The 12,417-nt window shown below is 40.2% G+C and overlaps 1 long non-coding RNA gene across 1 annotated transcript in view; it reads right to left on the bottom strand.

Annotated features, from left to right (window-relative positions):
* Positions 1 to 6,893: 6,893 nt before the first annotated feature.
* Positions 6,894 to 12,417, bottom strand: part of LOC112549791 — a 42,862-nt gene continuing 37,338 nt past the window's right edge. The window contains exon 5 of the long non-coding RNA XR_003093309.1: positions 6,894 to 7,026. This is a non-coding gene — a long non-coding RNA (uncharacterized LOC112549791). The remainder of the gene's footprint in view (positions 7,027 to 12,417) is intronic.

The following is a 12,417-nucleotide window of genomic DNA, read 5'->3' as shown; positions in this document are numbered from 1 at the left end:
TGGACCAAATTTTTCCTATGTAAACTAGTATCAAAAATCCTTCTAGGATAATCTCCATCAGAATCAGGCTCCATAGGTAAGTGTGCATGAGCGTGATTCGTCTGCTTGAGCAGTCAGATATTTGTCGTATAATTTAGAACTTGTGGAAGGAGGTACCTGATATATCAGATGTTTCCTTTCCATGGTGCCTTTTTCCTACAGGAACACTGGCCTATATAAGTCATTCAAGAAGCTAACATCAAACGGCTTTTTATCACTTAGCTATGGTAATAGGCTGCACTTGAACTCTACTCAGTAAAGTGCAACTTCTTAAGCTGCAAGTTGAAGTTAAAATTGTTATTCCTGGCAAACTGCCCAAAAGGAAATGGCTCTAGGGCAGAAGTTTGTTTGTTAGTGAGATAGCAATGAGATACGGACACTTTTATAATAGGCCACAAAGCAGGAGGAACAGCAACAGTTTCAGAAAATTACCGGTGTCTTGATTAACAGCTTTCCCCTGTTCCCATTATTAACCCCAACTCTTATTGGAAAAAACACAATACAAGCAAAGAAATGTCAAGCAATGATTCTTCATTTGAGGCTGACTGATGGATGGAATAAACAAACCTTATTCTTGATGAGCATCAGGACTTGGATCCTCATCTTTTCAATTCAAATTTTTCTGTACAAACCAACTGCTACCTAACAAAGTCAAGGATGCATCCAGCTAAGGACACAGAAAGGATTAATCTGACAGTTAGAAATGTTAACTGGATATTTAGGGTCCTCCTGTGCCTGACCTTGCACTCCTGCACCAGTGAGGAAAGGTGGTGAATGAAGCTTTCAACTATTTGCACATGCCCTGGGAGGCTGCCAGGAATCTGGCCCTGAGCACAAAGACTGAGGAGTGCTATTACTGCTATCATTCTTGGACAGGTCATAAAATGAAGCAACTGCCCCATCTGATTCACCACCTGATGCAGGGGGAAATTCATGAGGCATCTCCAAAATGAAGGTATAAGGTACCCATTGTTTACATGCCATATCATAGCCCCAGGTGTCTTCCGTCTGCCTATATGCCCGAGAGAGATCCCTCTCATCCATGAAGTGTCTCTTCCCTCTCCACCAAACTTAAACTGCAGAGCCAACAGAGAGCTCATAGCTTAATGAGCATCTGCTGAAAACTACAAGAAAGTGTATTCATTCTGCTGAACTACTCTGCTACACTTCTATCCATCAGGCACAAAAATTAAATAAACAAATCAACTGCATCTACTCACCCGCTTGTGAAATAAACATGCAAAAACATCAGATGAAGGTGTTTACCCAGTAATCTCCCAGGTGAAGTTAAATTAACAGATCATTGTTCTGACATTTCCTAACAAAGAAAAGTGGAGCTGAAATAAAGCTGCAGTGAATTTGGGACTAAAGCAATTTACCAAACAGCAGCAAAATTCTTTGTGAAAATGTGCTGCTTTTGATCAATTCTGTTGCCTGCATCTCATTAATCTGCATGAAGACAAAAGCATTTAAAATTAGGGTACAAACATGAGACAAAACACTAGGCAGTGCATTTTCAAAGGGATGCCCAAGGAATTGGCTGCACTAAGCATTTCTTTAAATTTGTTCTCATTTTGCTGTTCCCGAAATGCAGTTTAAAGAAATGTTTGAACACACAGAGAAGCACTAATGCAGGTATTGTGTTTTGGTTTAGAATATGTGTGAGGTCTGTTTTTTGCTGGGTCCCTCCTCAATACTTTTTTTTTTCCCTTTGGTCAAACATTTTGTAGGGAAACAGCAGGCTGCCTCAGAGACATATTAAAGTGAAGATGCACATTATATTCAGCCAGGTGAAAGCAGTTTCACAGACCTCTACAAAATGGATCTCATTTATCCAATGGTTATATTTGCTGCCCAGAATGGTGATTTTCAAACAGGGTGCTATGAGATCCTTCTAGGGGTGCCCAGGGTACTATGCAATAGCACTGAGGTATATAAACACCTAAACATAATTCCCAAGATAAACCCAGAGATATGAAAAAGGAATCCATAGTGTCCAAAAACATCTGGAGTGCTGTATTCTGAGTTCTTTGCCATAAATATTTGCTCTATCATTTTTGTCATAGTCAAAAATGAGTCAAAGCTAACACCTGTCATTTGTGGAGGGGTGCCCTGAATCTAAAACAGTTAAGAACCATTGCCCTAGAATCTATGGTTTACCATATTTTACTAAGAAAAAGATATAGCTTGAAGACTAGTTCTGTTCTGGTCAATTTTTCTTAGATCTTGCCTGGGTTTCAGAGTTGTCTCCCAAGAGAAAAGAGGTTCATCAGAAAGCATTTACCAATAAATATGATGAATGGGCAATAGAAGAGATTTGATACAGGTTTCTAAAAGACTTATACAGCCTTAAAAGAAAAAAAAATACATAAAAGTACCTTAAAAGAGAACGCAGGCAAGTGTGAAATCATATTTTAGCATTCTGCACAAGAAATACAGAATAAATCATGTTGTTGATACAGTGCCTCAAGATTCTCACCCAATAGCTATTACGATAAAATCTACAGAAACTCTGAAAATAAACATGGAGGCATTGGGTTGGTAGAAGCTGTCTAACTATGTCTCCAAAGATGAGATATAGCTGTAAAGAAGTAATACTTCTACCTTTTATTTAAACACTTTTTAGCCAAGTATGCTGTTACTTTTCCAGTTGCAAATCACTATAGTATGCTCCTCTGAAACTCAGGGGAAAAGCCTCCAGAGACAGCGAGTCAGTGAATGAAAACTACTTTGGGTCCCATGGCAGACAGTGCTTGCATACAAAAATAGATCAATTTCTTGTGGGAAAAAGTAGCCCAATTCCTTCCTCTCCCATAGATGATAATGTTAGACTCCTCCCATCCTTGATTCCCTTGGAATGCATAGGGATGGGCAGAATCCTTTTCTTTAGGATTTATCTTGTATCACACAGACAGTCCAGGCCCTGGCTAAATGCTGATCAGCATACTGACAGCCACAGTACTGAGGAATCAGGCATGGGACATGAGGCTGATGGTGGGAGAGATACCTGCCTTAAAGCTGAGTTGCCACAGTTGGAGGAAGAGTCAGGGAAGAATCTACTAGTACTCAGGACACAGAAAAGAAAAGCTGCCAGATCAAAAGTATAGCAAAGCCAGAGTAGCTCAAAACTGGGGAAGGGCAACTGGTGGGTCTTAGTAAAGGGACCTGGACTCCTTGAAATGGGAAGAGAGAGCCATTTTGGGAAGGAAGAAAGGAATTGACCCTTGGATTAAGTGGAGAAAACAGCTGCAAAGAGGCACACAAAATAAGTGGGCCTACTCACTCACTATGTTTAAAGTTGAGCATATAGTTGCATGGTTGGATCCATCTGTAACTATATCATTGCAGAGCACCACAGAATCCAGATACCTGAAAGAATTATTTTTCCAACCCAGTGGCTGAAAATGGCAAGTGGAATGGAAAACAATCTGGTGCTCAGTGCTTCCTTGCAATTCTTTTGCACAGCACCTAATTTAGGATTACTACAGTGATAATGCTGCTGCTCAGCAGCATCACAGTAGTCACAGGGACAACCTGTGCTTTTGTCTCACTGCATCAAAGCAATACTGCCACAGCAGGGAACAACACAACACAACTGGCTGTATTGGTATTTGAGAGTCTTGGAATGTTCTACGTTAGTGCTCAGACCTATCATCAGATCACATCTGCTAGCATGGATCTCTATACCCTACAAGTGGTGCTCCTCCTCTGGCCAAGATCTGAGGTGGTACCTTGTATGGTCAGGGACCTAACTTGCAGGATGCAAAACATTTCACAGAAGCTACTTTATTTCAAATGTCCTCTTTAGCATTTCACTGGGCGATCCCTCCATCAAACATTTAAACAAAATCCCAAGACAGTCAGACTGACAAAGAACCATGTGCTACCACAGCAGGCTTTGCAAAACCCTGGCAATCATGGAGGGGAAGGATATATCACAAAAGATGGCTCTGCTTACTCACACATCATTGGCACAGACGTACTTGTTTATATTAAACTGGTCCCATCTAAACTTTGCAGGAGATTGGTCATAATATTTATAGGCTAAAAGAACAAGTATGTAGCTGAGAACAGCAAAATAGAGCAAAACAAAAGCAGAAAGGCAGAGATCATGTCATTTGCAAATTCAAAAAACAAGCTGACCCTTCAGACCACACATCTTTCCCACTTCATATAAATTAATACTGCTGCTCTGCATTGCTCTACTGGAATACGGATGTTCTCTTGAGTTTATAAACATTATGCTTTAGGCCCTGATCATAAAATACAAATGTATACGAAAGGAAATTTCCTGTGTGTCATCTGTTGCTTACAGTCTACCTTTAAAAGACCTATCCTCTTTCCTTTGCGCCAGTTTACAATCTGCACCTGTGATGCCTCCTTCACTTTGAATCTCATGGGCTGTATTTATTACATAATTGTTTTCCTTCTTTTAAACATCATAAATCATCTCTCCACAAAGATCTTTTTTGCTCTAGGTTTTACTGTACATTCCTTGCATTTTCATAAAATGATGTCATTCCAGAAGCGGAACAAAGATAAGCATGGCTCGATTTCCTTTCAGAATGTTCCCTTTTCTCCAAAGCCTACATATAGAATAAAAAAACCAGCAACAATCACCATGGGATTAAAAGGAATACAGTCTCAATTTTTATGACCTTATCATCTTCCAAATCCCTCCTTCCTTATATATATGTGCATGGACGTGTGGCGCACACACGTGATTACTAAAAAATAATTGTGAAAATACAAAATCCAAACAAGCATAAGGACGTTTTGCAATCAAAGGTAAATCAAGGACAGAACCAAATAAATCATATTCAAAACAACTTTGAAATGGCAAACATCATTTGGAAATGATGTACAAGTTCAATATGTTTCCAAGAAACAATAACTTTTACATTTCACAACATTCAAAGAGCTTTTTTTTTTTCCTACATTTTAAAATGCAAGGACAAAAATTAAAAGCCATCTTCCATTTCTTCACACAGACCAGGCATTCTAATAACCCTGAACTTTTATTTTTTGGTTTGCACTTCTCAAAAGAAAACTTTAATAATGCTATAAAACTCTCTTCCAGGACACAAAATCATCCATTTTCTTGCTAAAAATACTATTCATTCCTCAAGTTTACAACACTATAGAGAAAATATAACTTCCTATGGTTTTATTAAGATCAGCTATATATTTTATCCAGGCTCCAGAGTAGCTTTTAACTAATTACGGATCTCTTGCTTATTTTGTTTTAATACTAAATGCAACTAAAAAGGTTACATTCAATGTTACATCATAGGCTCAAGTAAGCAGCATAGTGCTGTAACATGTCTGTAAAATATCAGCCTAAAAAATTACCTGAACAGCTCTGTTGTTCTTACAGAGTAAATATCAGCACTGTTCAGGCAGAACAGTATTTATTTTATTGACAGGTTTTAGTGTTCTCTCTTATCCACCAATACACTCCATTTGCAGTTTTCATCACAGAGGAGCTGCTTATTAAAGACACTAGCAGGTTGTTAATTTGAAAACTACTATGCTAATAAGAAGCGATCATGTTAGGAAGGCCTATTTGATATTTTTATTTTTATTTTTTTATCCCAAGGGACAACACTTGGATGACATTTCTGAAGTCCCAGTCCTACTTCTGCTATTTACTGAAAAGATTCAGAGAAAACCGTATGCTCTTTCTGTTTCATGTAGGAGAAATCTGTCCAATAATAAACATTAGCTATATTGCTTCCATAAATAACAGCAGCTGTCTGACAGAAAGCTATGCTTAGTGTTAGAGACCATTCCATACATAACCAGTTACTCTCTAGACAACCTAGAAAAAAAATTAACTTTTGCTGTATTTACATATTTTCTTTCTACACATGTTGCTGTAAGTATGGTGTCATTGCATCAGTATATTATAAAGTCCAGAGGGAGGAAAGAAACAAATTGTAATATAACTTGCATTGCTCCAGGAGAGCACCTGTTTTCCTTATTCTCTGAGCCCTTGGGCATTTCTGACCTTGGACTCGCTAATAAATTTACATTAGGATGACCTATAAGGGATTAGTTCTATTTACATTTCACAAAATGTCTAACAAAAAGAGCAAGGCTTACAGTATTGTGGCCCTGTTGCAAAGAAACTGGTACAATATAGGCCATTTAGGTGGTGGTTTTTTTAATGCACCATGCATCTTCTTGGACATCAATTCAGGAACCAACTTTGCAAATAGTTGTACCCAAAAATAAAGTTCAACCCGTATGAAATTGCACCGATTCTGACCAAAGCCAAATGCTCCTAGATATGGTATAAACGTATAGTAAACAAAAAGATATAATTTTACACACACACACACACACTTAAAAAAAGCCTCTTATCCAAAAAGCTTACGAAGCAAGAATAACATTTTAAAACCAGTGGGTAAATAAGAAGAGACAAGCTAAAAGTAGTGGGGGAGACAAAGGCAGAGATATCAACACCATACACACATTTCTGTGCAGATGAGCTGTGAACACATCTCAGCTTGCCTCCTCCATCCCTGTTATAACTGGCAGCAATTATGTGTAGGATGGGGACCCAGAATTAGTAATGTTTTGGAAACAGCAATAGAGCTGACTATAATTTATGTTAATGTATACAAATAAAACAATATAACTATCCCAAACAAGTTTTTCTTTATTTGGCTGACACTACACGCACTTATACAGAGAAGGCATATTATGATAAAGTAGGGAACTACTAAGATTGCCTGTAGCTTCTTCTGGAGAAGAAACTCTCCAAAATAAAATGAAGAAAACACTGAAAAGGAGATCCCATTTAAGCAAATGAAGCGATAAAGCTGTATAAGAATGACATGTACCTGTGGAATGGAGACCAGATGGAGTCAAATGATGCTGCTCAGTTCCGAAGCACCTTGGATTTGATTTGGTCAGTTTCATCTCCAGATTTTGACATCACTCACTCTGGCTGAAGAATGAGCAGCAGAAACTGATGAGCTCCTGACAGGAAAGCAAAATTTTCTCTTAAAAGTAATTCTGCATGAAAATGTCCTTCTAATTAATAATGGCTGAGGAAAAAGAAATGCATAAAGTCATGATATTTTATTTCTCATCTTCTACTGAGGCATCAGTAATCCATTCAGGAAGAGATCTACCATGTTACAAATCTACAAACTATATTTGCTTCAAAACTAAACCAGTTAGATTATTAACTAGAGAAAGTGCAAATATGTCGTTCGACCAATCAGGGTTCTGTCTTTCTGTCCAAGCCCTCCCTGACGGACTGAAAACACAATTAAGGATTAGTATGCTACAGTAGGATTCCAGCTGCTCCTCCTTTCAGACATCTTCCCTTGCTGCAGCATCAAAGGTTCAACTTTGCGCTAGAATGACTACTCTAGTGTATGTTGTGATACCATCAAGGCCCAGTTTGTGTCAGTGTCATACAAGAAAGACCAATATGGCCTGATATAAGTAGGGCTAATTTGATGCAACAACCTCTTCCCTGGAGTCTCTTTTCCACTTTTAAATTGGGTGCATACAAACACACATATCAAGCACACTCATTGTGACATGCTGTTTCAAAAACTCAACATGAAATGACCCATCAGGAATCAAAAGGATGAATCTCTCCTAAGGACTAACTTGGCTGCTCCATTCCCACCCTCCAAAGCACATAAACCAAGGTGATAAGGCTATGAAGTTCTTAGAACTCTATTGTTAGGTTTAGATAATACAGTAGAAAATGTTCATGAGGTGATGAAAGGAGGGCTATGCAATTGCTCATATGTTTATTTCCCCATGAATGCCACATGCAATGAACTGTGTGCTATCTTTGTTGAAAAATCTCCAGGATCTGCAAACTCTTGAACTGGGTTTCTGTTTCTTCTGTCCCCTTGATCATTTATAAAATAATGGAGCACAGTGATACTTTATTGTGTGCTCTTACAAGCACAATCTTGTTTGTTAGCACTTAGTGGGAGCATAGGATGGCTTTGTGTACAGCTATCTGTTCCAGCAGGTTTATATTTGAAGGTGACAGAAACAAATTGGATCAGCCTGTTCCACGCTATCAAGGGGGGAGTATTTCAGACAGAGATGTACTGTGGCAAGGCACATTTGTATTCATTTGTGCTCCAGCATGATAGCTTTTCAGAGACTCCCGCGCACTCATCCTCACTCTAGGTTGTTACTAAGGGAACTAGTTGTTTTTCCTGTAATGTAGTGACTGTAGTTTAAGTTATAATCCATGTTAGAGAAATGAGCTGGCTTCATGTACAAATGACCATGAGAGAGAAAATTATCACTGATGCCATAATAGCCAGGAGCAGATGAGCTGAGGACTTGCATCATAAAACACCTAACTAGGGAACTAATGCCCAAGTAATGCAGTTCCAGAGGTGCAACAAATACCCACCAAGCACACACCCTAAAAAGTCAGTGTTACAAGTTCACTAGATAGGACTGGAAGGAGCCTCTAGCCACTGAGTCTAGTTTTACCCAAGGATGCCCTTGTTATCCCCACTTCAAACCCTCAAACGTGACTACCAGGGTATAGTGCCTTTGGTTAATGATATACAAAAACCTAGAACTCTTGGTTCCAAAATGATATCTTTTATTAGACTAACTGGAAAATGGCAAGAAAACTGTCCTTTTCTGCAAGCTTTCGGGATCTAAGTCCCTTCGTCAGGCTCTGGGCAAAGTGTAGATGGTACAAGATGGTAAAAAATCCCCATAGGTAGGAAATAAACTTCATTTTTGCACAGAGGAAGCTGAAGATGGAAATCTGGTTAATGACTGCCTTCAAATGCAGGGGACCCAACCCCTTCTCCTGCTTCAAGTCTTAGGCGGTTCTATGGCAATGCCTCATAGCATACACGAGAAGAGGAGCAAGCCCCCAAACAAAAATTCCCATGAGCCACTGAAGTGGCATTTCTGAATCAAAATTTTGTTTTCTGATTTTACACCCAAAAATACCCATTTTCTACACAAAAAAATTGATAAAAAATGAAGTGTTGTCATCTTCGTCAACATTTTCCATGGAAAATACATTTTCTCACCAGTTCTAGGGTTAATCAAGATTCATTGAAGTATGCTCCAGAAAGATTACACTCTCACAGCAACAGGAATATTTGAAAGGGGGTGCAGAATCATACATCTCTCTCAAACATAAAGGGGAGGCAGGACTCTGGTGCAGTAGGGGCAACCAGCAGATGTCCTTGAATGGTGGTATTGAGAGAAGTTTTGGAACCATACAGAGGTGAATGAGAATGGTGCACAGCCAGAGGAACCACTGCTACATGGATTCTCTGATTCCTCGCGTATGCAGAAGGTGTACCTGGGATGTGGAGATAGTCTAGCAATTAAGAGGAAATTCTGTTAGACAGCTTCAGAGTTCTTCTCTGGCTTTTAAAAACCCTTCCTTACCTTTCCCCCTCAGATCTACCAAGATATAATACTAAGATTAAGGAGTAGGGCCAAGATTTGGCCGTTGTTCAGTCTGCCATTTTTGTAACTTTGCTGCACTGCCATAAAGCATTTGAAAGTAAAAACACAAGCACAGCAGAGCTCCTAACTAGTTCATGGCCGAGGAGCCAATTGATTTCTTTTAAGTGAGAATAACTCAAAGCTGGTCACGTGTCTGAGCAACTGCAGTGGAAATATGTCTTTGAGTGTTTCCTCTGATCACTCATGGAGTGCAAGTACATTCACATCTCTCAGTGACAACCCTGAAGAAGCTGCACTGAAAAGCCTCATTCCCATAAGCAAATCTGTGGAACTTTCTGTGAGACTGACATACAGGAAGATAAACATATGCATCATGTAAATTAATCCTTGCTACTCTGCGTCATAGCTGCAAAACATGGAATCATACAGGGAATATTTTACTATGGTTTAACTTGTATCTGCTCAGAATGAATTCGTGATTTCTCTGAGCAAATGTCTGGAATTGGAGAACCACAGAGAAAAGTGGCAAAGAAAGACTAAGAGTCAAACACTCAGTAGTGTCCTCTTATTGTGGCTGCCTAGCCTGATTTTCTAAGGGACTGAGAACCTACAATTCCAGTGAATGATGTGTTCTGGTGCACAGCAACAGAGATTTCTACACACACTACCCTGGGTGGTTGATTGCAAACACTTAGAAACTACTTTGCAACAAGATGATCCACAGTGTATATCTGGATAAATATTTGGGTAAACAACTTATCCCAGGTTTATTAAAAAAAAAAAGTCTACCAGAGGGTGAGTGGGGAGCCATTTTCAGTAACCTGCCAGAGACAATTCCTGTAACTCTTTTCTGTTAAAGGTATAAACCCTCCTGCTGTAGAGATCAAGGTGAATCAAGAAATAGATTTTTTAACTTAAAATTACATACCTTTGGGATAATCGATAACTCCTAATGTTTCTGAAAGGATCAAATATAGAGCTGAACATGAACCACAACATTCAGATCCAGAGTAGTGTTTTTCCAAAACACTGAAGGTATTTAAGAAGGGTACATAAAAGAAAGATGTCCAAAGAGAGAAATGAGCAGACCTGACCAGAAGCCACAGGCAAGGTACTTAAGATACCTGATGAGGCGTGGCAAGGTTTTGAGGAAGATCTGGAGCGGTATCTAATGAGGGATCTCCACAAAGAACCCTTTTGTTGACTGCATCAAGAACAATGAACAGACTGCATTTATACCAGTGGGTGTGGGCAGGCAACAAACATGAAGCTTGACTTCATTTCTACTTTCGTACTACTGCCTTCAAGGATCAAATTACCTTAAAAGACAAAGAGCTCACTAGTGTCATATTAAGGATCTAAGAACCAGAATTTCACACGTTATTCCATAGAAAAGAATGCCTTTTACATGTACATTTACTATTGCTCTAACATTTCAGGAAGTAAGGGAGTTTCTATTTAGATGGGGCTTTACATAATTATTTTCTTTCAGGTACATCTTAGACATGCTGTTAGTGGAGTGTTACATGCTGATGCATTTGGAGACCGCTTGCTGCCAAAGGATGCCAGGAAGTCTGTCTTGGAACTTCATGATAATTGTATCTGCAATTTTGTAAAGCAGAAACATAAGTTTAAAGCTGGTAGGAATCCTTTGGATCTAGAAATCAAAGAATCAAAGAGAAGTAGAGTTGGAAGGGACCTCCAGAGGTCATCTAGTCCAACCCCCTAACTGAGGCAGACTTATCCCTATCCAAACCATCCTATGCAAGCCATAATCTAAACTCTACATAAGACTACCATCAACCCTGACACAACACATAACACCCTAACCTGCCACAGATAAAGCAGGGGAACCATGGCAGCCAATGTTCTGCTTCTAAAGAACGTTGTTAATACATGCTCAAGAGATCCCACGTAGAGGGCCACACCCCCCACTACAGAGGAAGACAAGACATAATTTATACCAATCTGACCATGGACTAAAATTCCTTCCTGACCCAAATATGGTAATCAGTCTGACCCCAAGCATAGGCAAAGCCCTCTAGCCAGGACCCTCCATCTTTGGTCTCAACAGGAACATTGGCACACCTCAGTCAAAGCCCCCAGCCTTGACTGTAGCCAATACCTCTGAGGGAGGTTTAAAAACACCCTGACACGCAGCAGAAAAGGGGTCGTGGACAACCAGCAAAGCCCAGAAGCAAGAGAAACACCCATAGGAGAACATAGGCATATCTATACCAGCTGTGTCCAGATGAGCATGGCTGTGCAATATGTGGCTCCGCAGACCTACCTGCAGTGCCACAGGCCACAGATGCAGGCATTCACACACTGCTACTTTGCAGTGTGCGGGGGGGTTCTTGACCCTGGGAGATCCCGGGGTCAAAATAAACCATACCAAAAAAAAAAAGCAGGGTGGCAGTGCACACACTGCAGCAGTGCGCACCACCCAAAACCAGAGCCTGGCTGGCCAGAGCCAAGCTCCAGCTGCCAGTCAGGCCCCCTGCTGCAGAAGCACCGCAGCTGCATGTCCAGCTCCCCAAGGCCCCCAGGACCCCAGGTAAGGCTGCTGGAGCCAGCACAGTAGCTGGCCCCAGCCTCCCCTACCCCACCCCGGGTAATCTGCCATGCACCAGAGGATGCACCACAGGCATTCTCCAGGGACGAACAGCAGTGGTACAAGGTAAACCACTGCTATTTGTCCCTAAGGAAACATGTGTTCCTGCTTGTGAGGACACGGCCATCTAGAGAATTCTTGAGTAGTGGCTGTCCAACCTCTTCTTGAACGCTTCTAGTGATGGAAATTATACAACTTCCCCAGACAGTCTATTCTACTACCCTCACTCTTCTAACAGTGAAGAAGTTTTTTCTGGATATCCAATCTAAACTTACTTTGCTGTAACTTCAAACCACTGGTCCGTGTCCTCCTCCTTTGCAGGAAGAGAG

The sequence above is a fragment of the Alligator sinensis genome, unplaced genomic scaffold (assembly GCF_000455745.1).
Source record: "Alligator sinensis unplaced genomic scaffold, ASM45574v1 scaffold596_1, whole genome shotgun sequence".
Classification (NCBI taxonomy): Eukaryota; Metazoa; Chordata; order Crocodylia; family Alligatoridae; genus Alligator; species Alligator sinensis.
The sequence above is the reverse complement of the archived record's forward strand: the minus strand, read 5'-3'. Positions and strand labels throughout refer to the sequence as shown.